The sequence below is a fragment of the Pelodiscus sinensis genome, chromosome 11 (assembly GCF_052426305.1).
Source record: "Pelodiscus sinensis isolate ZL-2025 chromosome 11, ASM5242630v1, whole genome shotgun sequence".
Classification (NCBI taxonomy): Eukaryota; Metazoa; Chordata; order Testudines; family Trionychidae; genus Pelodiscus; species Pelodiscus sinensis.
The window spans coordinates 42,645,720-42,670,754 of record NC_143062.1 but is presented as its reverse complement, the minus strand read 5'-3'; positions in this window follow the sequence as shown (position 1 = coordinate 42,670,754).

The following is a 25,035-nucleotide window of genomic DNA, read 5'->3' as shown; positions in this document are numbered from 1 at the left end:
CACGATTAGTCAACCATAAATCTTACATGAAGAATATGCTTATACTTAGAACTGGGCAAATGATGGGAATTATTTGTGAAGCTTTTGTGAATTCTGAATTGCATTTCATTTCAGATATGTCAATCCCTTTACCCCACTAGAATCTTTATTCACATTTCGGTAGGCGCTGATGCCAAGAACTTTTATTCGCATGAATGTTCAGCGAGGCTCAGCTTCATGCATATAGGTGTACTCAGACACAAGTAATCATATTTGTGTGCACTCGCAGCTGTGCGTGCTGGAAGATAATGGAGACCTGTAAATTAAACCAATGTACTTGGTTGATTATGAAATGTTATCATATATAAGATAGACACATAACACAAGTTCTTCAACCAGAGACCTGCTACTGAGATAACTGATCAAACAAGCCAGACAAGGTTTGTGATTGTCTCCTTCACAAATCAGAACCTTACTAAGACAAGATAATATGGAATATAATACCAACTGTAAACAATCAATGAAACCAAATTCCTGCGGTTTATGTCTTACTCTCTCTCTCATCTATAAAGTAACTGGGTATTTTTATGCTACTAGAGTATCACACTCCTTAATGTTGAAAGAAGGAAAAGAAAAGGTTTATAATATTCTAACTAGTCTTTTGACTTAAAGGTTTTCAATAGCATTCATCACCATAATAGGCACTTTGCAAGTAAGAATCTCAAATGAATTTCACAGCGTCTTTTGCTTTTCACCTTTTCCGGGTTAAAGGAGTCTTTTGAAATGTGTGTGTGCGCGTGTGTGCGTGTGTGTGTTTTCCCTCTTAGACCTGTTTATCTTTTGTTACATTGCTGTCCTTAAAGTGTTCCTACCTTCTCCCTGAGAGAATCAATACCACAGGTACCTCTTCTGCTTACACAGGTGACAGAAAACCAATCATGAAACAGAAATACTACCATGTGTCTTAAGCACATGGCCTAGGGAGTGATTTCAGATTAAAATACTGGCACTGACTTGTTGATAAAAGTGCGCTCATCTAACAAGAGCACAAAAGCAGGATCATGTGATGTAGGTGACTAGTCACATATTGTAGGCATGTTCAGACTATTGAGTGTTTGCTGATAAGAATTCAAGAACAGACCGCAGGCTGAAATATGTTCAGCCAATCACTTGTCAAACAGTTTTTCAGAAAAAATAAATTCCTAAAATTTGTGCTCCATTCCCAATCTGCAAATAAGAGGGGAGGAAGAAAGCTAAAATTACTGAATAAATTGTTTACTTCAGCTGGATTCACAAATTCTATGAATGCTTCTGGTTTTAGCTCTGCAATAACTTTACACCACTGATGGATCAATTAATGAAGAACTTGTAGCAGAAATTAATAACTGTTCTTGATCATTACAGCAGTCTGATGAGGGGGGTAGGCTGAGTAGCCTGAACCTGATGGGTGGGCCAATATAAATGTACTCTGAGTTTCTTAACTACCCCCTTTGCATGAATCAGTGCCCTGGCATCTGCTCCCAAACTGTTCCCATCCTGTTCAAAAAACTGACCTGCATATAGATTGGTCTTAATGACCAAATGTTTAAAAATTCATTGCACAAGAACAGCTGAAAGCAGTTGATTGGTTTGAACTTTATTGTATGCACCTTGATTCCCAGATCTGCAGTAAAGAGGAAGGTCAGCTGGTAAACATTTGAGTGTTTAAAAATAAAAAAGGGATGGATTTTCTTTTACCCGTGCCTTTTATGTTCACCCTCCATGCAGAGCTGGATGTAGGGTGTGTGTAGGATTTTAAACCAATCTAGATGCTGTGGGCCAGATCATCCCTCCTCTGATGTAAATCAGCATATCTCCTTTGAAATGAATGGAGCAAGGCTGATATAGCACAAGCTGAGGGTCTGTCCCAATACTACTATACGTTGTTATTTCTACAGTGCCACAGGTATCCATGACCCAGGAGATGCTGAGTGCCCCTTATCCACAGTGATGTCTTCAATGGGAAAGAAATGTGTAGGATCTGGCTCAATGTTAGACATGAATAAGTTGTAGAAGGGAGGGATGCAGCACAAAAGAAAGCAATTGGAGCTGTTTAGGTTTGTTCTGCTTCTTGAGGGTTCTACTTGTTTGATTTAATTTTGAAAAAGTACTGAGAAATTAAAAGTGTTGTGTTTAATTTCATAAAGGGATGGCAGCAAACAGGTATGGCATGTGGTAAGAGATGGAAGGTGCTCAGATATGAGGGTGACGGAGCCATATAATAGCCTGGATTGAAAGCAAACCAGTAGGAACGAGATTTTCAGGAAGGACTCTTCAGAGAAGGCTCTTATCTGGTTTACAGGATGAGGGAGGCAATTCTAATCACGGCCATGTAATGGAGAATTAGCATTCCTGGGACCAGGTTTTGTGGAGGGGAGTAAGGTTTGGAAGTGTTGCTCCTGTATCCAGATGGCTGGTCCTTTGGGAATTAGCCGTCACCCTTGAAAAAGAGATACCTCCCACCTAATGTTTACAGATGAGAAGAGGGGTGAAAATTATTCATTCCTGCCATGGACCAGTGAATAAACACCACAATATACTATAGCGACATCTGTGTTCTTCATATCAATCAAGAGTGCAACACTCCTGTGGGGACAAACATTGTCCCCTCATCAGCCCCACTGAGTCCACTCAGAAAACAGAATGCAGCTCTAAATATCTGGTTCCACAAAGCCACCTCCAGGTAGGGACCAGGTAGGCCTGGGGCAGCTGCAGCCAGGAGTCGTTCCTGGCAGTGTATTTCCACTGGAGCCAAGCCCCCACAGAGGAAGAACCATGGATACATGGTTAGAGTATATCTGTGATTCTCCAAGACTCTTCCAGGTCCAGCAATGGGTTTTATTGCAGGAGGGCATGAGCTGGCCCCATTTATTGTCCATAAAGAAGCAAATAAACAAAATAAAATAAAATATTTTACATCGATGGCACCTTTATTCCAGTTATTCCAAAGTGCAAGTGCAGTGGGAGTGAATCCAGCAAAGCAGGGAGGCGATCTCAGAATACTCAATATGCAGATCATGTTGTGATCACTAGGCAATACTTCTTCCCTGCAGTGTTGTAAATTGGTAGCATTAGATCAGCCATACTGCGCCAATGGTACATCTAGCCCAGTATCCTGTCTTCCAACAGTGACCAGTGCCAGGTCCTGCAGAGGGAATGAACAGAATAGGGAATCATCAAGCGATCCCTCCCCTGTTGCTTATTCCCAGTTCCTGGCAAACAGAGGCTAGGGACACCATTCCTACCTACTTCATCCTCTCTTCTCCAAGGTGAAAAGTCCCAATCTTATTAATCTCACCTCAGATGGAAGCCGATCCATACTCTTAATGATTTTTGTTGCCCTTTTCTGAATCATTTCCAGTTCCAATATTCTGTATCTTTGTTAAAATGGAACAACCAGAGCTGTGCACAGTATCCAAGAGGTGAGCATACATGGATTTATATAGAGGCGAATAGAATAGACTAGAATAGAACTGGTTCCAGCATAGACCCCAGGGGGGCACCAATATTTACTTCTCTCCATTTTGAAGACTGACCATTTATTCCTACACTTTGTTTCCTATCCTTTACCCAGTTAATGACCCATGAGAGGACCTTCCCGCTTATCGCATGACAGGTTATTTTGCTTAAGGACTTTTGATGAGGGAGCTTGTCAAAGGTTTTCCAAAAATCTAAGTAAACTTGTGAGTTTTCCCTGTGCATTCCCAGTCTTCCTAGTCCCCTCAGGCCCATCACTTGCCTCTTTTTCCTTTTCTGCACATGGGCTATTATACACACCTGAAAGGTAGTAAAGCAGCATGAAATAGGAGTATATGGACAGAAATGCTAGAGAGATAGAAACCTTCTTCTTCTTCCTGCTCCTGACACACCTTCTATTACCTCTTGATCTTTTTCAAAGGAAACTTCATGTTATTTTGCTGCATCCTCGTTGCTGCAGAGTGACCAGTGGGGGTGCTAAGTCAGCTACCTGCCTGTCCTGGCACTGCAGACTGTGCTGCTCCTCAGAGGCCAGCAGGCCCACCTCCAGGGAGAAGGCACAAGGCTCCACGCACTGCCCCTGCCCTCAGGACTAGCTCCACACTCCCACTGGTGGCTTTTGGGGCTCAGTAGCGTCTGTGGAGCCAGGACAAGTAGGAAGCTGCCTTAACACCCCTGCTGCATCACTGACCAGGAGGTGCTTGAGGTAAGCCCCTTTTATCCCAACCCTAATCCCCCATTTCAAATCCGGAGCCCCCACCTATGTCCCAAATCTCTCATCCTCCGCCTCACCCTAGAGCCCACAGTCTAGTCAAATTATTTTGGGTTATGGGCATCAATTATTTTGTTCAACTGGGTCATGAGAAAAAATGTTTGAAAACCTCTGTGTTGGGTTATACCTGCAATATCTCTTATCCACCAACCCATGCTCACGTGAAGGCCATCAGTGGCATTAATGCCTTATTCACCCCTGCCCAGCCCAACGCAATGCCCCACATTGCCCAAATCTCATAGAACAGGGTTTCCATGCTGCTTAGGACTTGCCTGGGCTCTCTGCGCAAGGATCAATTTCACTAAACTTGCTTCGGCTGAAGTCGTGGGCAAAACTCTTTTAAACTTTAGTCCTGCAAACTCTAGGTCAGTTCTCACAAGCTCAGGCGCCGGGATTTATTATTGCTGTCTTCCAACAAATACATGAAATTCACTTTAGTTCAAACCACCCAAGCATAACAGCTCTAATAATGATGTTTTAATAGCATTGCCTGTGTTAAAGTTTGTTGAAATCTGATATCTGACACTAGCTAATAGAAGCACTATCATCCCCCTTTTTTAATAAAACTGTTACTTTAATGAGGAATTCAGTTGTACTCTACTGATAAAGTCTAATGATTTTAAACGTGACTTTTTACTCCTGTATTTATAATTTTCATTTTAACGAAGATTATTCCGTTATTTCAGAATACAAGCAGTAATGTTCCCCCATCTAAGTACATTGTGTTCACCTCAGAGAATTTAGGTAACTAATTATCCAGAATTACTGAGGCGGTTACTGTTTGCTTCCTGTTCTATTGCACAGTAATATAAGTTTTCTGTAATGGAACAAAAATAATCCAAATTCTTTGCTTTGTATTCCAGTGGCTACTTTTTTAAATGCTCAGTGATGTTGCTTGCAAATGTTTGTGTAATAAGGACTCTGGATTGGCTTAACAAGTTTGACATTGTTTGGGGGGGCTGCAGATGTGGATTTTTACATCGTTTTTAATTAAATCAAGCCCAAAAAAGGCTCAATAAACAAATGACAATGTTTGGGAAAGAGAGGAACTCATTTCCTTTGATAGGGTGCAGGGAATTTTACCAATCTGTGTTTATAATTACTGTCTGGTTTAGTTAGTGTGAAAGAATCTGCTTGCTACCCGTTTATAAATAAACAAACTAGACCTACTTTCCCATTCTGTAGCAGTCCTTCTAGTTTATTTTCTTTTCATTTGACTACTGAGCGCTTACTGTAGGCTTCATGCTCAAATTGTATTTTTTTTGTCTAATATTAAACATATTCGGTTCTGTATATAATCTTGGACTGTTTTTCAAATTTTGCACCTTGTCATTATATTTTCTATTAAATTCTGCTACTATATCAAAAACATTGTTGTTAGTTAAAAATAGTTTGTAGCAGAAGGAAAAAATCTGTTGTCCACATTTCAATACTTGGTAATTTACCAAAGATAGCATTTTTCTTGGCAGGATTCGGCATGGGCCAAGTTGCTACTGCCTAGTTAATTGTAAACCAACATCAAATTAACAGTCTTTGCAAGCTTTGGCTGCTACAAATAAGGAATCTTAAACAAATTATTAATTCAGCTTTTGGACCACCTAAACCGAGTAAGTTTAACTATCATAAAAGTCAGGAAGTATTTTAAAGCAGTAAAAGCTCCAGCTAACTCTATAATTTAAACATTTTTATGGAATCTCTTATATTTGTAGACATACCCTTTTGTGTATTTAACTATTGTGAAGTCTTTATATGGAAATCTGATGGTTTCCTTGTGAAGTCTATTACTGTTCATTTGGAGAAAATATTTTTTATTTCAGCTTCATGTCGCTCTTACACACCTTTTTTTTTTTCACTTAGATTTAGCTGTTCTTGTTTAAAGTAGGGCATAAGAAACCGGCGTTTATTTTCATTCCCTTACATGAGTGTAATTTAAATGGCAATTTCTTGCTACCTAAAAAGAGCCTCAAAGGTGTTGTGTTATTTGGCAAGTGACTGGTTTTGCTTCTCTAAATAAGTATCATGCTCTTATGATTTCATGAATTCTCTATTGTTATGACCAGAGCACTTTTTTTTTTATCTGGGATGTGAGTTCACCTTTGTTTTGGAAATTCTGTAAATCTATCAGGATCATTTTTTTAAAAAAATCAATAAATGCATTTTACTGTTAGATATGTGTAAAGCAGTAAGCACTTTCCAGATGTGGCTGTGGATAGAAGTAAGAAAACTGCTCTGTTCTAAGAGAAGAAAAACTGTTGACATTTCTTTGAAGTATAATCTCTTTTGTTTATTTGGGTTTTAATAGCTTCCAGCAGTTAGCTGCATATTTTTAAACTGATGTTGCTTGCATATTTTTTTTCCTAACGTTTGTGAGTAGCATTCATTGACTTCCATACATTTAAAGTCTAACCTGTACATTGATGAATGAAAGAAATTGCTGGGAAGAAGAGAGTTTTAACTAGAAAAAGTGCTCAGACTAACCCTGAAATCTAAGCACTCCTGATCTGTTACTTGACATTCAAACCCCTACATTTGGACTTTACAAATGTGTGCTTTATTTCTAATTTCCCTGGTGCCTATCTAGAATTCTGAGTGTCGTGCCAAATTTAAAACACCCAATTGGTACAACAGTTTTGCTCATCAATTTTCTAGTTACTAATTCTCAAGTTAATAGGCTTCCTACCAAAGAAATGAGTAGACTCTGCCTAACCATATTGTATCATCAGGCCCTATTTAAATCATCCTTCAGTCTCCAATCCCTCTGCCTTTTAACCCCCAACTTCCTAATATCTGACTTTAGAATGGATCAAAGTTACTGAATCCAGGTAGTCTTCTTCCCAAAACTATGAAATTGAAACAGTGAATTTGAAATTTGACTGTGGCTCTGCATATGGTGCTTGACCTCATTTCTAGCATTAATGAAGATATTCAAATATAATCACTTCTCCATGCCAAGATAGCTAAATGGATAAAGAAGAAGAATGACCCTGTTGAAATGGCATTGGAGACTTTGAGTCTAGTTCATATTACACGCTGTGTAATATTGGGCAAGTTTCTTAGCCTCTGATCCAATGTCCATCAAAATCTGATTAACTGGGCATCGGTTCAGGCCCATTGCCTCTCTACACCTCATATATCCCACCTGTAAAATGCTGATAGTAATTTTTAACACATTTATATGGTGATTTTGAGATCTCTGGCTGAAAATCACTCGCCAAATGGTATGTCAAAGATGAGAAGATCTAGCTTGAATGGCTGCTTTCGTACTGTAATATTTTTAAAGTAGTCATTATTTCATCGTGTAAATGTGCATAGTCAAAGGTGGAGGTTTAAAAGACTGAAATGGCTTTTTAGTTCATTTATTATTCTCATGATAAGCTGTCCTGAGCTGGGGTTTTAAAATGTTCTCCAAAGCCAACTGAAATCAATGGAAAGATTGAAACGCGCCTGGCTTCCGCGTTTAACTTTTGGCATGTGCTTAAAGTCCCTTTGACTTCAAAGGTAAGTGTATGCTAAATGGATCTTGTGCAGGTAGAACCTCCATGGTCCAGGATCCTCTGGTCCAGGAACATGAAGGTCTATGGATGCTGCTGGACCAGAAAGCCCTAGTTGCAGAAGTAGCCAGCAACTGGGAGTGAAAAGCAAGCTAGTGAAGTTCATGGGGCCCCAGAGGCCTCAGCCAGTGGGGCAGGGAAGTTGGCAAGGCCACTGGAGCCCATGAGGCTGGTGGGCTGAAGCTTGTGGGGCCACAGTGCCAACAAGGCTACTGGGGTCCCTAGAGCTCACAGGAGAGCAGAGCCTACAGCTGACAGGGCAGCAAAGCCAGCAGGGCTGCTGGAGCTTGTAGGGTCATGGAACCGACAGGGCTGTCACAACCACCAGAACTTGCAGGGCTATGAAGCCCACAGGGTTGCATCAGCTGGGTGGCCAGGAGGCCCACTCCTCCCAGGCCTACCCTTGTCTGGCAAACTCCCTTGTCTGGGACTGGCCAGGTCCCCAGGGTGCTGGACCAGGGAGGTCCAACCTGAACTGAACAACGTAAGGCTATCATGCTGCAGAGACTTAGTCATGTGCTAAGCTTCATGAACCGTGAGACATGCAGCAAGGTCAGCATTTGGATAGGTAATGGCGAGAGGCATTCAGGTGTGCTTTGCATTGCTCCTGATGTGTACTTTACCTGCCCAGTTGGCATTAGGTTTAAAATTAAATGGCTAGGTTTTTTTTTTTTTTTTTAAAGTCAAATGATAAGAAAGTTTAACACAGAAATCATTACAGTTGAACTGGCTGGCTGAAAAAGGTTGACATTGAAAAATGAAAACTATTTTGGAAAGTAAGTGAAAACTTTTAAAAAATATATGTACATGCTTTTGGCACTTCATAATGATTTATATAGCAAACTGGATGAGAATACAATTTAATTTAATTTCAAATGTAATGCTAGCTGATGCCAAACTCCAGAAAACAGAAAGCATTTAAGGTTGAAATTTTTTTCTTCAGAAATAAATAAGGTTGAGAACAAATTTCTCATTCTGTCCAATCAATAGCTGTTATTACTTATACAAATGTGAGTGCCTACAAAATGTTTTCTGTGAAAAAAGTCTCTATAAATTTAGTACATCATTTCGGCTTCAAGAAAGGATATAATTGTCCTAAATACCTTAAAAATACAAACACTAATTATGTATTGTTTGATACATCTGAATAGTCTGTGTTCTACAAATTAGGGGGAGGGGGATGAAGCAAATTAATTTACTGTTTGTTTTGGTTTAGAATCCACTGCCAAACAATACCCCTTACGTATTAGTAATAAAATTATTTTAAATGATGCTACTTGAGCAGTTGCTCTAGCTACATATTAAGATTTGCTCTGTTTTTCATGTGTTTTCCATCAAGGAAGTCTGTGGTTACCTTCCTGATTCTGCTGGACTGGAAAAACATAGCTAATATGGTGTGATCTGGAGAGAGCTTTGATGCAGGGGCTTTACAAATAAACCTCCAGATGCCATATGGTTTACATTCATCTCTCAATTTATTTCCTATAAATGTCTATTGAATATTCCATTGAACCAACACATGTGAAACTAGAGCTGGAAAACAGAGAGAGGTATAGAATGCTTTGTGGCAGCATGTGATTATCATATTTCTTTTCCAATATTGCTACCAGCCTTAAATGCACGGTAAATTAGTCAAATGCCAAAGTTCTCAAAGTTAGAGTGGAAAATAAAGAAACAATATTTTAAACCTTTTAAAAACAAACACTCCCTTTTTCACGTGTTGTAATGTATCCTGCATGCTGGAGCTGGCCCTTATTTGCAGTAATACTGACTTGTGTGTTCAGTTTCTGCCATTACAAAATTAAAGTTCTGCAGAACTCATTTATGGGGAATAAATGCTGTTAAAACACTGCAAAGGGAAAACAAATGGTAGAATGAAAAGCTTCGACATATATTTTCGCTTGATTAACTGGTACCTTAAATCATCACTCCCTGCCCTTCTTAGTTTCCCTTCATTCTGGAAAGCCATGGAATGCCACTGTAAACATTTCTATATGATGAGATGTGATCAATAGGCCATTGTCCTAAGGACCGTGTTTACTCTGAATGGACCCTCACTGTTCCAGATGTTCCCCTTTCTTAATGGTCCAGTTTCCAAAGGATCATCTTTATGTAGAGAGAGGAGATTACAGAACATTATTTTAAATGTTTTATCACTGCGAGCCCACCATGCTTCTGAGTCTTCTACAACCTAGATCCTACTGCTCCATCATCCCATCATTATTCCATGGCAGCAGAACATACAATTCTAATGCCAGCTTTCTACCTGGATATACCTTAACATGTGGGCCTCACTATAAATGAAGAGTCTAAAGAGACATGGAATCTAAATTAGCTATTGCCACTCAAGGAAGGGGTCTTAGAATAATTGTTTAGGATTTTCTGGGAACGTCTGTTCAATGAGCAGCAGGAGCCAAAAAAGCTAAGAGAATGTTAAAAACCTTTGGGAAAAGGGTAGATCATATGGAGGAAAATATCATAATTTTGCTCTATAAATCCATAATAGACCCACACCCTCAATACACTGTGTAGTTCTGGTTGCCACATCTTTAAAAAGAGATATTAGAACTGGAAAAGGAACAAAGAAGGACAACAAATGATTGGGGGTGGAACAGCTTCTGTATGAGGAAAGATTAAAACAATGGTGACTGTTCATCTTAGAAAAGTCTTAGAAAAGGAATGACTACTTTGGGCTATGATAGAGGTCTATAAAAAGTTGTGGAGAAAGAGAATAAGGGAGCATTCTTTGCCATTCACATAGCAAAAAAAAAAAAAAAAAGCAGGGCTCACCCAATAAAATTAATAGGCAGCAGGTTTAAAACAAACAAAAGGAAGTTTTTCTTCATACAACGCACAGTCAATCCATGGACCACATTATCGGGGATCTTGTGAAGGCCAAAAGTATAACTGGGTGCAAAAAGGAATTTGATAGATTCATGGCAAATAGGTCCATTCATGGCTATTAGCCAAAATGGTGAGGAACACAACCCCATGTTCTGGGTGTCCCTGAACATCTGGCTGCCAGAAGTTGTGAGTGGACAACAGGGGATGAATCACTCAGTACATATCCCTATTCTCTTCATTCTCTCTGGCCCATCTAGCACTGGTCACTGTCAGAAGACAGGGTAATGGACTAGATGGAGTATTGATATGACCCAGTATGGCCGATCTTACCTTCTGATGTGAACTTCACCATCAACAGTAAGCTTCCAGCCTGGAGAGTGACCTTAAATATTGCAGGAGAAAGACCCAATTTGAGGGTTTGGAAGGAGAGGAAAAAATGGAGGAAAACAGGTTGAACGTAATGGGGGAAGTTAATTTGTTTTACAGAAATAAACTCTTCCAAAACATTAGTCAAAATGATTTGCCACCTTGGACTTGTGATTTACACTGATGAAAAAGACGACGACATTTTTTGTGTAGAAGTCGCACATCTGAAGAGTGGAGTTTCCCTGCCAAGGAAGGAAAATTGAACGGTTAGCCTTCTCAATGACTTGATTTACCCAGAAGCCTTGGTTCTGAGTTAGGGAAGGGGGGCAAGTTTCTCACCTGTGCATAGTGTGAAAACAAGGTCTTACACCCTGCCCACCACAAGTTATTTGCCCTGATGCTGGAATGATTGGATGAAATTCTATAGCTATATTATGCAGGTAAAGCTGTGTGATCGCACTGGTCCCTTCTTGGTCTTACAGTCTTTGAAACTATGAATTGTTACATAGGCCTTACTGCCCCCTACAGACCGGGAGTGGATTTTACCCTGAGTTCCTTGGTATGACTGACCCAGTGTATTACTAAACCTCTTTATTATTTTAGCTGAGATTGTGACATCAGACAGAAAAGCTCCATGTCAGCCGCCAAAAGTTTCATGCACTGTAACCGGAAAATAGGTTTCATCAGAATGCCAGTCACATCAAATAGCAAAAACAGTCAGGAAGACAACTTAATCCACAGATGAAAAACTACACCAAAGTAAAGGTAACTGAATTTTTTACTGCATGCATCATCCTTTTATATGCAGCTGAGATCGGGACTGGGAAATCCTATGTATAACACACTGAACTTTGATGTCTTAAACAGCAACATTGCTCAGATACAGGGGAAAAAACCCTGTCTTGTATATTCTCAACCATAGAAGATGTTTAAGATACTTTGCATATATTTCCCCATTTTGTATATTATTGTTATTGTATATTATATTATTGCAAAATAGAAACTGCCAGAGATGATCAGGCAGAAAGTATGAGTTTCCTTAAAGATAAGGTAATTCTAAATACAACATTTTTGAAAAGACATAATTGTATTTAAAAGGAAAACTAACTGGACAAAATAATTATATTGTATAATTCTGAAAATGTCAGCTCTTCCTTATTAATAGAAAAAGCAATAAAAGAGGTATAGGTTGTTTTTGTTTTATTGTTCTCATGTCCAGTAAATGTCATTTCTTTTTTCATGTTAGCAAAATGTTATCATTTCTATTAAATTTCTCCTTAGTGACTCACCCCCATTTTCATCTGTTTTTGGAGGTGACAGTTCATTTGCCATGCTCTCCCACTGGATGTGAGAACATGACAGCTTTTGCTATCAAAAGGGGTGGAGATTTCCAAAATGAGGAGACTAATGCAACAAAATGTAAGATGGCACATCAATTCTGAGAAGAACAAACCAGGGGAGGTAAAGAAAAACAACAGCCTCATCCCCCAGAAAAAATTCTTCCCTATGAGGAAGGTGTCTATTTTGTATTAACACCAAAGTGTTTAATATAGCACCAAAAAGTTCATCTTAAACCTAAAAAGCTGCTTTGACTTTCTGGGTCTTCAAAATACCCTTCTTACTGGTCTCAATCAAAGGAACTCTGAAGCAGACATGTTATAAGCTGATGAGACAAAAAAGACTGTTCTATCTCTGGTCTTCCATGTCCCAGCTGTAGTATTCCATGTTGTTCCCCGATTACTGCACTAATTTAAGCATAAATGCTGTTTTGCTTGCCCATTCCCCGCTCCATGCAATTTCTGATCCCCAATTAACAAAAATGATTTAAAACTACACATCCTGCTTATCCTTTTTTCTCCCTATTCCAGAAACAAAACACTGATCCCATTCTTGTGGTCTCCAGGGAACATAACTCATATAAACAAACAGAAAGGTACTCCCCACCCAGTCTCCTGCCCCATTTCAATGGTTGTTCCTTCATTCCAGCCCTCGACAAATTCCTTGGTGAAGAATTGGCATGCTAAAGGGGCTCACTTAGGCCAGGTCTACACTAGAGACAAAGGTCAAATTAAGTTACTCGACTCCATCTACATTCATTATGTAGCTGGAATTGATGTATCTTAATTTGTGTTTCCATGTGGTCCACAGCGGGAGGTCAACGGGAGCAAATTGCTCCTGTCGGCTTCCTCATGAGGAGCAGGAGTACTGTCACCAATGGGGGCACACTAGAGGCTACGTCTACACTGCCAGCTTCTTGCTCGAGAACTGTTTTGCATAAGAGTTCTTGAGCAAAAGGTCTTGTGCAAGAGCGGGTCCACACTGCCATGTGCTTTTGCGCAAAAGATGTGCTTTTGTGCAAAAGCGACCATGGCAGTATGGACGCTGTCTTGTGCAAGAAAGCTCTGATGGCCTGTTGCCCATCCACACAGCCTGCTTGCACAAGAGCTCTTGTGCAAGAGGGCTTATTCCTTGTGGGGAGAGGGATAACTCTTGTGCAAGAAGCCCTCTGTTCCGATGCTTTACTGTAAATTTACTTACGCAAGAACGCGCATGCAGTGTAGGTGCTCTGCAAGTTTTTGCTCAAGAATGGTTATTCTTGTGCAAAAAGCCTGCAGTGTAGACGTAGCCCCTGAGTTTCATTTAGCGGGTCATTACTAGACCCACTAAATGGAACTCCAGAAGATGGACCGCAGTAGCATCGATCTTCCACATAGTGAAAACAAGCCCTTAGTCGAGTTCAGGATTCTGGTGAACAGCTCCTTACGGGTCTAGAAGTAACAATGAGGAAACTCAGATTTATTCAAAGATTAAATTAGATTGACTTTCAAGGGTGCATTTTCAGAAGACAGTCTTAAAGCTTAAAATCTCTCATTATTTGGTACTACAGTAGTTACACCTCCATTCATTATTACTTCTGATGATCAAATTTCATAGATAAGTGCACAGTGAAGTGGCAGGTACAGAAATAAGAAGCTGTGATGACTTCTCTAATGGCCACAAAAATTTGCAAGCCTTATACAGGCTACAGAAATGTCTGCCCTGATATTTTTAGGTGCACAGCCCAAGCCCTGTGAGCCTGAATCTGTTGACCCAGGCTCTGAAACTCAGCACTGGGTTTTCTTCTTTGTAGTGTAGATGTCCCCTCAGAGGGCTGTGCCAGGAGAACAGTATTTGCTGGTGCTATTTCTGGTCTGAGGTGTTTCATCTTAGACGTGGGTGAACAAAGGAGATTCCGTTTTGCAGAGGATTTCAATATTTTGAAATTTGGTTTAGAGGTGAAAAGCAAAAATTTTGAAATGTTCTATGAAAGGGAACAGAGTCACAGCTCTGGAACAATCTGCCTAGCTGGCTGGCTGACAGAACCAGGCACCACAAAAACTTTGGGGTCTCCCCGGCACTTTCCAGGCCAGTCGGTAGATCCAGAAAGCCCAGGCTGCCAAAAAGTTGGGTATGTGAGTTCTCCATTTACTGCCTGGGTTCTACTAGAACTTCATACCAATGGGACCTCTCTGCAAACGTTCCTGCCAATGCCAAATGGGCAAATTCCATTGAAACAAAGTTTCATCGGAATTTTTCCAACCAGCTCTGGTTCATCTTACGTACTTCCCATTTTTAAGTGCTTTTCTTAATTCAATAATCAAGGGCCAGCCACAGTCATAGAAAAATGCTTCCAGTGGTTTCTAACCACAAGGAGCCTCTTGCAGCCAGCTGCTTAGTGCCTCATGACAGCTGCGAGGCACTATGCTCTTGGGAGCTCAGCAGAAAGCAGCACCAAGTCCCCTCAGATTTCTTCACCTCATTAAATGGGGAATAGCAAAATACCATGTCCAGCAGCAACTACATTGCTCTGCAGAGGATGCAGTTGACTCCCAGTACAAAGAGGTAAAGCTAGGGATGCCTTTTTCCTCATTGAAGAAGTAGATGTTTAAGAGATGCACAGGTATTATTGACCTGGCCCGCAGCAGGAGAATTTCACCCCTCATCTGCATCTGTGCAGGACTGGGCCAAATGCGTGTCTTGGTTATTATGAAGACTCTTGACTAAAAGTGCCCTGGCATGTTGAAAGGTATATTTTTAGTCTATTAATGCATTACGAGTCATATAATTGTATTGTATTGCCTTGTTTTGTACCTCCTAATGTTTAGTCAGGTATTTGCTGCATAATTCAATGGTAAAGACAGTTTAGAAATCTTTATATAGATTAAAAATACTTTGTCACATTTTCCTACTGCATGATATAGTGGTCAACTCATTATTTATAAATTGCTGATTTCTTAAAATAACTCTCGGTGTTCAAAGCTTTTAATCACGTTGCTGTATAAAGTAGTAATCCAGAAACCATAGCTGAGAGACACTTTTTTGCCAGACAGAAACTGGCCCAAAGATTTTTCCTAGAATGCCATGATTCCATATTGGAAACACTGAGCAAACTCATCTGTCACTTGTGTAGAAGCTGATGTGAGCCCCATTCTTCCCCCGAATCCTTAGCAAGGGAAGGAGGACGGGAAAGTGGTAAAGCCACCTCATGTCATTCCTAGAATTTGTTAAATGAGGAATAAGAGGCAGAAGGCTTGATCTTTCATTGTTTGCACCTTGCGAAGTCATCTACATCTGCCACGTTGACTTGGTAGCATTTTACATGCATAGTGTACTCAAATTCCCCAGGGTTAAATGAATGTAACAAAGCACAAGATACTGTAGAATCACATCCAGAGAAAGGAGAAATACCCTTTCAATTTCCTGCCCAGGCTGGAGCACATGACTTATGAGAAGAAGCTGATAGGTTTGGATTTATTTAGTCTGCAGGAGAGAAGATTGAAGTGGGGATATGATAGCAGCCTTCAACTATCTGAAGGGGGGGTCCAAAGAGGATGGAGAGAGGCTGTTCTCAGTGGCGGCAGATGACAGAACGAGGAGCAATGGTCTCAAGTTGCAGCGGGGGAGATCTAGGTTGGAGATTAAAAAAATCTATTTCCCTAGGAGGGTGGTGAAGCACTGGGATGGGTTACTTAGGGATGTGATGGAATCTCCATCCCTAGAGGTTCTTAAGTCCCAGATTGACAAAGCCCGAGCTGGGATTGGTCCCTGCTTTTAGCAGGGGGCTGGACTTGATGACCTTCTGAGGTCTCTTCCAAACCTACGATTCAATGATTCTGATTCAGCAAGAGAAGGAGAAAGGGGGCTAAAGGGTTTGGGAGAGATGGGAGAAAAGAGATGAAGAGGAGAGGCCAGTCTCTGACAAGAACCCAGATGGGAAGGAGGTGCTGAAGAGCCACTTTCTCACTGCATTGTACCCAAGAGACTCAACCTGGATGCCTGCTAACATAAGAACACAAACTGCACGAGGCATCGTCTTCATGGTTCCAGCATAAGTTCTCTTCTTCACTGTGGACAACCAACTCTATTGGTGTGCTCAGAGGCAGGACAGAGTTATACCTTCACTCGTCCCTGCCCCATGCTTTCGGGGTATGTTTACTCTGCCCGGCTATTTCAGGATACCAAAGATATCTCGAAGTAGCTACCCCATGTCTACACAAGCTGCCCGTTATTTCAAAATATTTTTTGAAATAACAGGCGCGCTATTTCGCCATCCCAGTAAACCTCGTTGCACAGGGAATACGGATGGCTCAAAATAGCACGTTACTTCAAACTTTGGCATTGTGTAGACACGCCAAATTTTAAATTTAAAAATAGATTAGAAATAAGATACGCAATTTGTGTAGCGCAAACTGCGTATCTTATTTCGAGTTTAGGGTGCTGTGTAGATGCATCTGGCACTATTCTGTAGCATACTGCAAATCCATTCAGTGATGAAGCTACCTGTTTGCTTTAGCAATACTCTTTAGATTGTACACATTTAGGCCTGGTTTATACCTGGTCTATATCTTATTTCATAGAGGGATAAGGGATCTTTCGGAAAAGGCTTTATTTTTGGCAAGATCTGCGTCTAGATTGGCGCTTTTTTCTAGCAAAGCTCCGTGCTGAAAAAGAGCGGCAGCCATTTTTATGCTAATGAAGCGGGGGAGATTTAAATCCCTGCTTCATTAGCAATTGAGATACGTCTAATTTACATCCCTTTTATGAAAAAGGGATGTAGTCTAGACGTAGCCCATTTATATAGATCCAGGGACAGGGTGTGAGATAAAGTTATATTCCAATCAATCTATGAATGAGACACTGATATAATATTTTAGAATAGTCTCTGGAAAACAAAGCTATAAAGGAGCAAATTCTGCAGTTGGTTAAGTCCACAAATTTCTCAGTTGAAGTGGGAGTCATATGTGCTCCCTCAATTTGGCACATAAATCGTTACACTTTGGCTCACACTGAACTGATAACATAACAAAGATATGATGGGCCACCTCAAAAAATGAATAGATAATTATTAAATTAAATAAAACACATTCTCCATTTTCCCATGGTATCGTGACAAGACCCATAAGTGGGCCTATTATTGACAGTCAACGATTTTGCGGCACAGAAACTGAAGAAAAAAATATTTCCACTAATGATAATCAAAAAAAATACAGCTAAACGAAGAAAGAAAAATGCTGTGAGAGAACTTAACAGACAGGAACTAAATTTATGACAAATGAACTAACAAATGAGTAGTAAAACAGACACGATTGGTTGATTTAATGATATTGATTTTGTATTATTTGATACGTGATGTTTTAGGAGCGCTAGATAGATGACAAATAGATGAGATTAGCAAGCAGTGGGAGAGAAAGTTTAGTTTAATGGCTGAGGCCCTGGACAGATTATTGTATGTGATCTTGAGTGAGTCACTTTGTCTGTCCGTGCCTTGGTTCCCCTTCTATACAATGGAGATTGAAAATGTTTTCTTGGTCTCGTTCTTCCAGTCATGTTGGAAGCATTTTGGAGCAGGAGTTATCTCTTACCACATGCTTGTTGTGGGTACAGTTCAGTGAGGCCCTACTCTTAGCTAGGGGTCTTTAAATACTACTTTAATACAAATAATAAATAATTTCAAAACAAAATCAGTCCACGCGTTTTAAAATGTAACTTTCTAAGACTAGACACTTCCAAATCATGAGATTCTCTCTATGAAGTAGTTTATTGCTGAGAAGACTCATTGTGGGTGAAATTCAGGTCTGTGCATAAGCTCTCTGCACAGACATAAGCTTTGTCTAGGCTGAATAGCCCTACGTAGAGTGGATGGAGAAATGCACAGCCTTCACACATGTAGAGGTCACAAAGAATATATGGAGCTTATTAATAACAATAATGTAACAAACAAATTACAGGACTGTGTAGCACTTTAAAGACTAACAAGATGGTTTATTAGATGATGAGCTTTCGTGGGCCAGACCCACTTCCTCAGATCAAATAGTGGAAGAAAATAGTCACAACCATATATACCAAAGGATACAATTTAAAAAATGAACACATATGAAAAGGACAAATCAAATTTCAGAACAGAAGGTGGATGCGGGGTGGGGGGGAGATTACAAAGATAGCTTCCCCAATTATCATCTCTAATATCATTAGCTCACAGACATTTACATCCCCCCCCCCCCCAAGCATCCCCCTTCTGTTCTGAAATTTGATTTGTCCTTTTCATATGTGTTCATTTTTTTAATTGTATCCTTTGGTATATATGGTTGTGACTATTTTCTTCCACTATTTGATCTGAGGAAGTGGGTCTGGCCCATGAAAGCTCATCATCTAATAAACCATCTTGTTAGTCTTTAAAGTGCTTCATAGTCCTGTATTTTGTTTCAGCTACCCTAGACTAACACGGCTACATTTCTATCAATAATGTAACAGACATCCACACACAGGCCAGAATCCTAGGCATAATTTAGGTTTAAGCCTTTAAAACCGATGAAACAACTGATGCTGCTTCAGTATTTCACATAGGCTGAGTAACCACTGCAGCTAACTTGGTCAGCTTAACCACAAACTTAGCCACAATTGGCTAAGTTGAGAAGTAACTTGCTCTTTACCTTTTTCTTCCATTTTAAATGCTGCATACCTACACATCTATAATAAAGATATAGCAAATGAAACTGAACTATTTAATTCGGTATCATAAGGTAAATATATAACTAATCTTTAACAAAGATGTGTGTGTAGATAGATAGGTATAGATGTATACACTGTTTGTTTTGTAATAAAAGCAATGATATGTTAATATGGTATTCTAAGAAGTCAATGGCAAGTGTAGAATTTTAATATTAATCAAACAAAATATTACAGGGCCTAAGTAACCATCAGGCCTGATTATGTGACTAGCAGTTGCACAGAGAATTTTACATATGCAGCAATCCTACTAACCTTATGCCTGAAGTATAGGGAATAACCATGTATTGGTACACAGGTATATACAGGTGCTAAGTATTATCTCCTGCTGGTGATTAACTGCCTAATGAATCAGCTAATTAGAACAAAACATTAAGGAACATAGACTTCACATTACAACTTTGCTCTAACTTGAGCATTTCTGCAGACATTTAAAAGTGCCAAGAGAAAACTCATGGAGTCATACAAAGTTGGCCGAAGAATCACACAACTGGGACAATAGAAAGTAATTGAAGGAAGTAGCTGTGGTTAGATATTGATAGATGTTTGGCTATGTGCGTGTTTTCTTTGTGTGCCACCCCAGCCCTATGCAGACAACTGGCACAGCATACTCCGAGCAAACTACACAATGCCCATAAGATCTATTAAGTGACAAAGGCACCCAGCCAGGTTTACTGTCAATTAAGCACTGTACTAGAATTCCACAGACTTTACCAGATCACTAATACATGTATTCCCATAACAATGGACCAACTCAGTGAATAGTAGGCATTTTCATTCTTCTCTCGGCCAAAAAAAAATAATCCCTCTGAAGTACATTTTTATACCCTGAGCCAAACAAGTTAGTACTGCCATTCTAACATAGTTAGTTACTGCCCACTGACATGGCTAGTTATGACCCATTACCTTGTGCATTTTGGTTTAATTAAAATATTTTTATTACATATTGTTATCCTGACTATCTTTTAGAAAAGGTTAGTGTGTTTCTGTTACTTTTGGGGAATGTTTTTGCACCGTCCTTTATATCAGGATGTTCTGGTATCTCTTAATATCAAAGTGTGTTTGCATAAGTATTTTGTGATCAGCACATTTTAGGAATGTGTATTTTTGCAATATTAGCTCTGTTCTTGTCAAATTCTGTGAGCAGATTTTGCCTCATATCAAGCCTTTAATACAAGGACTTATATCTCAGGCTCTCTTCCTACTGCAATAGTTTGATGACCAGAGCTAACCTAGGAAGTATTCATCATATGAACCAACGTGCCTTACGCAAATTGCCATGGCACAAGACATTTTGCAGGAAGACACTGATATTTTCCAGATACATAGTTGCTAGAAGCCATAATGGAGATGACTTGCTTTTTCATTAAAATGATAAAAAAGGGCGCAAATCATATCCTGGTGGAACATTTCAAATCTTTGTCAGAAGGTCACTGTCTGATTGACCCACATCAGCTTTGCCAAGAAGAGGAGCCAAGTCACACTGCCCAGCAGAAGATATCTAAAACAACCCATGTTGTTCACCACTTTGTTCCTCATAGCTGAAACTTCTTGACAAGAGGGATTGTAAGTGGTATTGTCACTGCCTAGCCAGTAAGAGCGCCCCCTGCTTGATAATAATTCAAGTTTTGCTGTTAACAATCATCCTATTAACTTTGTCTTTCAAAGGCCAGTTGAGGGAGACCTCTGCAAATGTGGTAGGGGAATAAGAATACAGATGTTGTAACACCTTGAATGAATCACCTTGATGAACTCTTATCTTTCTCAAGAAAGCTGTCATTGTAACTGTGAAGCTGAGCTGGAGAATCCAACTTCATACCACTTCTAACTGATATGAATAGATGACCTTTATACATGGATCTGTTTGCCAAAGTAACAACTTAGGTCAACTCTGTGCCTCTCTTGAAGTACACACCTGTGTTACAACCCTCTGAAATGAATGCAATGTCTGATGTGTTCTTGTATTTTACTAACAAGGTGGATCTTACTTGTCTAAAAGGGTATGTCTACACTACCCTCCTTCATGAGGAGTAACGGTAGTTCGAACTAGGAAGCCTAGTTCGAACTACCTAGTTCGTGCCCCGTGTAGCCGCGCTGCAGGGGGTTCGAACCAGCGGGGTTTTAAAAATGGCGGCTCCCCGCTTATGCAAATGAAGCCCGGGAAATTCAAATCCCGGGCTTCATTTGCAAGTGCGGTATGCCTACATTACCCCGCTAGTTCGAACTAGCGGGGTAGTGTAGACATACCCAAAGTTACACTGAATAAAAAAATATTGAGGCTGGAGAAACTTATCACACTAGCCAAACCTAGTTTTAATTGTGAGAGGAAGCTGTGGTTCCCTACAGCAAACGTTACTACAAGAAACACTGAATGTTTTGAAGCATTTGGCTTAAAAATCACCAACATCGTGCTGTCAAGAGAATTGAGCATGTCTTAAACAAGAAGGAGACGTTTACATTGGCTCATAAACTAAAGATTTCACCACTATTTGAAATTTTGGTTCAAGTGGCATAAGAATCTGTAGTGCAAAATTCTAGAGAAATTAGTATAATTTCATAATTCACTATGAATATCACCTGGGCAAAGTCATTTTGAACTGAATTTACCATTTTTTAATAATTAAGTAAAGTATTGTGTACATGAGGAGTTATACCCGATTAACTATTCCTGGTTAATTTCCTGTATGGAATGACAATCTTGTTCCAGAGTAAGAGTGCCCTATTAAGATTAATACACATAAACTAATTCAGAATAACATATTCTTATTCTGGATTGAGCATTGACTCCTGGAGTTAATCAAGAATAATTAATCTGCTCTAAATTCACACCCTACATTATTCTGGATTAATTTTCATGCATATGAGCTGGATTTTGCCTAAATGTCTTAGTCCTACAGTCCCATAAATCCACTGGCATATAATCTTGATTGAAAGTGTAAGGATCTACATTTAAGGATTCATTGTTTCATGCTGACCACAAAATCATCCTCCCCGACAAATATAGAATTAGGGTAAAAATTTGCCTTTGTCACATGATTGTGATAAGACCTTGAATTAATTTTTCCCTTGAAAATTGTAACAGCTCGTGCTGAGTTCAATTTTTGGTGTTGTGAACACTATTATTTAGCCATCTTTATTTTGCTTTTTGTAATTTCATGTTTGCTTTGAAATCTATTTTGGCTAATGAAACTCTTATATTTATAATATGTCTCCAGTCTGGGCTTTCACTGAGGGACAGAGACCAAAGAACAGTATGAAACCTAGCAGCAGTAACTGCATTGTTTAACGAGTGTGTGTTTTGTAGCCCACCTTTCTCACACATGGGTAGGTACTGCCATGTTCACAGGACCCCAAATGGTTTCTAAATTCCCCCATCCCCAGTCTAACATATTGACACAGGCAGTCTTGGCAACTAGTGGTGGCAGAGGGTGGTGAGATTTTCCTCTGTGTCTGTAATTTCCTATTTGTGAGTCTGGGCTCTGGGCTTCCCATGCAATTTAGTCCCCTTTGTACTGAGATAAGCAAGTCGTTTTATCTTTGCAAGAATGGCTGTCTGAGGCTTTCCTCCCAGTCATCCCAAGGGTGATGACATATTTATATGACATCTCAAACAATGTATGCAAGATTACTTGACCACAGTTTACCAGGGAAATGGATGAAAAATGTTTTCATTTAACTGATTAACATTTAATTAACATGGTTAATTAACATTGATTTTAACTTTTTCAGCTGAAGTGTAACACTTAAGATTGACCTTAACTTTTCAAATGAAATCTAGGTGCTGGAAAACCCTGGAGAAAGCTATGATTGATATTATGCATTATAATCTAGCTGCGTGTGATCTGTGTTGAAGTTATGAAGTAATGTGCATTGTACCATATAAAAGTCTAATGATAGTTAATGTTAGTTAATTAAGATGAACACTGAATGGTATTACCCTGTCTCATATGGGTATTAACATCATATTAGAGTCTAACAAAATATTATTTTAGTTAAAACCACATATAGTGAATCACTTTAGATTTTGTCAGAGAGAAATGAATTTTGAATCAAATTAGACTGTAAATTCTAAAACCATATGATGTTCATAGAACCCAGCACAGCAAATATGAAAACAGGCTCTGTCTAATAGGATAAATGGCTCTTCTTTATTAAGTAATGATAAGATGACAACTTCGCACTTACATTATTCAGAATGTTATTTCTGTTGTGGTAGTGCCCACAGACCACAATCAGCATTGTTCTGGGTGTTGTACAAACATACAGAGATACACAGTGCGTTTTTTGTTCTTTTTTCTTAACTATCCCGGACTTAAGTTAGCATGTTGCTACTTTCCCAGAAGTATTACAGGAAAGAAAAAGCAATCCATGAGCTACAATTTCCACCCTTCATTCTCCTGGGGTCTACTCCAGCAACAAATGATTACTCTCTTAGGCCAGACCTACACTAGATCTGGAAGGTCAGGTTAAGGTATGCATATATATGAATGTATACATAAAATACATAGCTGCAGTTGGCTCACCTTAAATCAAGCTTGGCACCATATTCGCAGAAGAAGGCCGACAGGAACAAATGCTCCTATTGGATTCCCTTACTCCTTGCAACTGCAAGAAGTACCAGCACTAACCAGAGCCAGCTTCAGTGTTCAATTTAGCAGGTCTAACCTAAACCTGCTAAATGGAATGCCAGAAGATCAATCGATCAAAAGGCAAGTGAAGATGTGGCCTTAGTGTTGGCAGAGTTACGTTGATCAGACCCCAGGAATCTGGAATCAGCAAGAGACACATTCCCTATTCACTCCTGCCCTGAAGTAGTTGGCATACAGAACTTTTAACTCATATAGGGTAGAGGGGGAGCTGTTTCTCCTCTTCCTCCTGCTTGGGCATGAAGTGTAGGGCACAAATCGGCAAATATAAGAAAGACTCCTTATTCTCAGGAGTTCACAGTGCCAAACACCACCGCCACCACTGGGGAATATCCCATCTGGAGTGAGCTATATGTACGTCAGCAGGGGTCATCATTTTCCATTTTTATTTTATTTAATATTTATCAGTATTTATTACCACCACTACAAAAACAGGTGAAAATCAGTGCAATAAATTTAATTTTTCTGGGTATATATTGCGGTTTATTTTGGTGGATGGAAAGTCTGGGAGGGAAATATTCACTAGATTAATGCTCTGAATTCCATTACATCAGTGTGGTTTGTTGAAGAACTAAAACAGAGCTCACAGCAGCATGGCAGCTCTGAGATTAAGAACACAACATATCTCTAATCCCTAAATAAAACTTTTCATTTGAAGGAACAGTTTACTATTGTAGACTTAGAACTGATAGACTAGTCATATTTTCATTTATTAATTGGGCCACATTATTTGCAACACGAATACTCATCTTCATCCATTTCTCCTGTTTCTTTGTGTTTTTAACATTGTAATATTTCCTTGTGTTCTGAAATGTAATTATATATATTTTCATTTTCTTCCTATTTTAGTATATCACATCTTTAAACTGTTATCTGCTAGCAGCTTGAGATGTGTTGGGTCTGAGGCTAATCAGTGCGTGCAGATGTGCGCACACTTCAGAGCTTCGTTGCATGCCTGTTTGCTTATTGTGTGCATCCTGCAAGGGATGTGAGGATGATCATGGATCACAAATTGAATATGAGTCAACAATGTAATGTGGCTGCTAAAAAGGCTAATATCATTAACAGCAATGGTGTTTGTAAGACATAGAAGGTAATTGTCCCACTTTACTCTTTGCTGGGTTATTCAGATGACTTATTGTGTCCAGGGGCAGATGACCATTTTGCGGGGCCCCGGGCACCATAATTCCGTGGGGCCCCCCCTTTGCCACAGCGCATGCGCAGTGACACCATGCGCATGCGCGGTGGCTCCACGGCGCATGCGCGGGGCTTTCTCAAGCATGGGGCCTAGGGCAGCCGCCCCATTTGCCCTGCC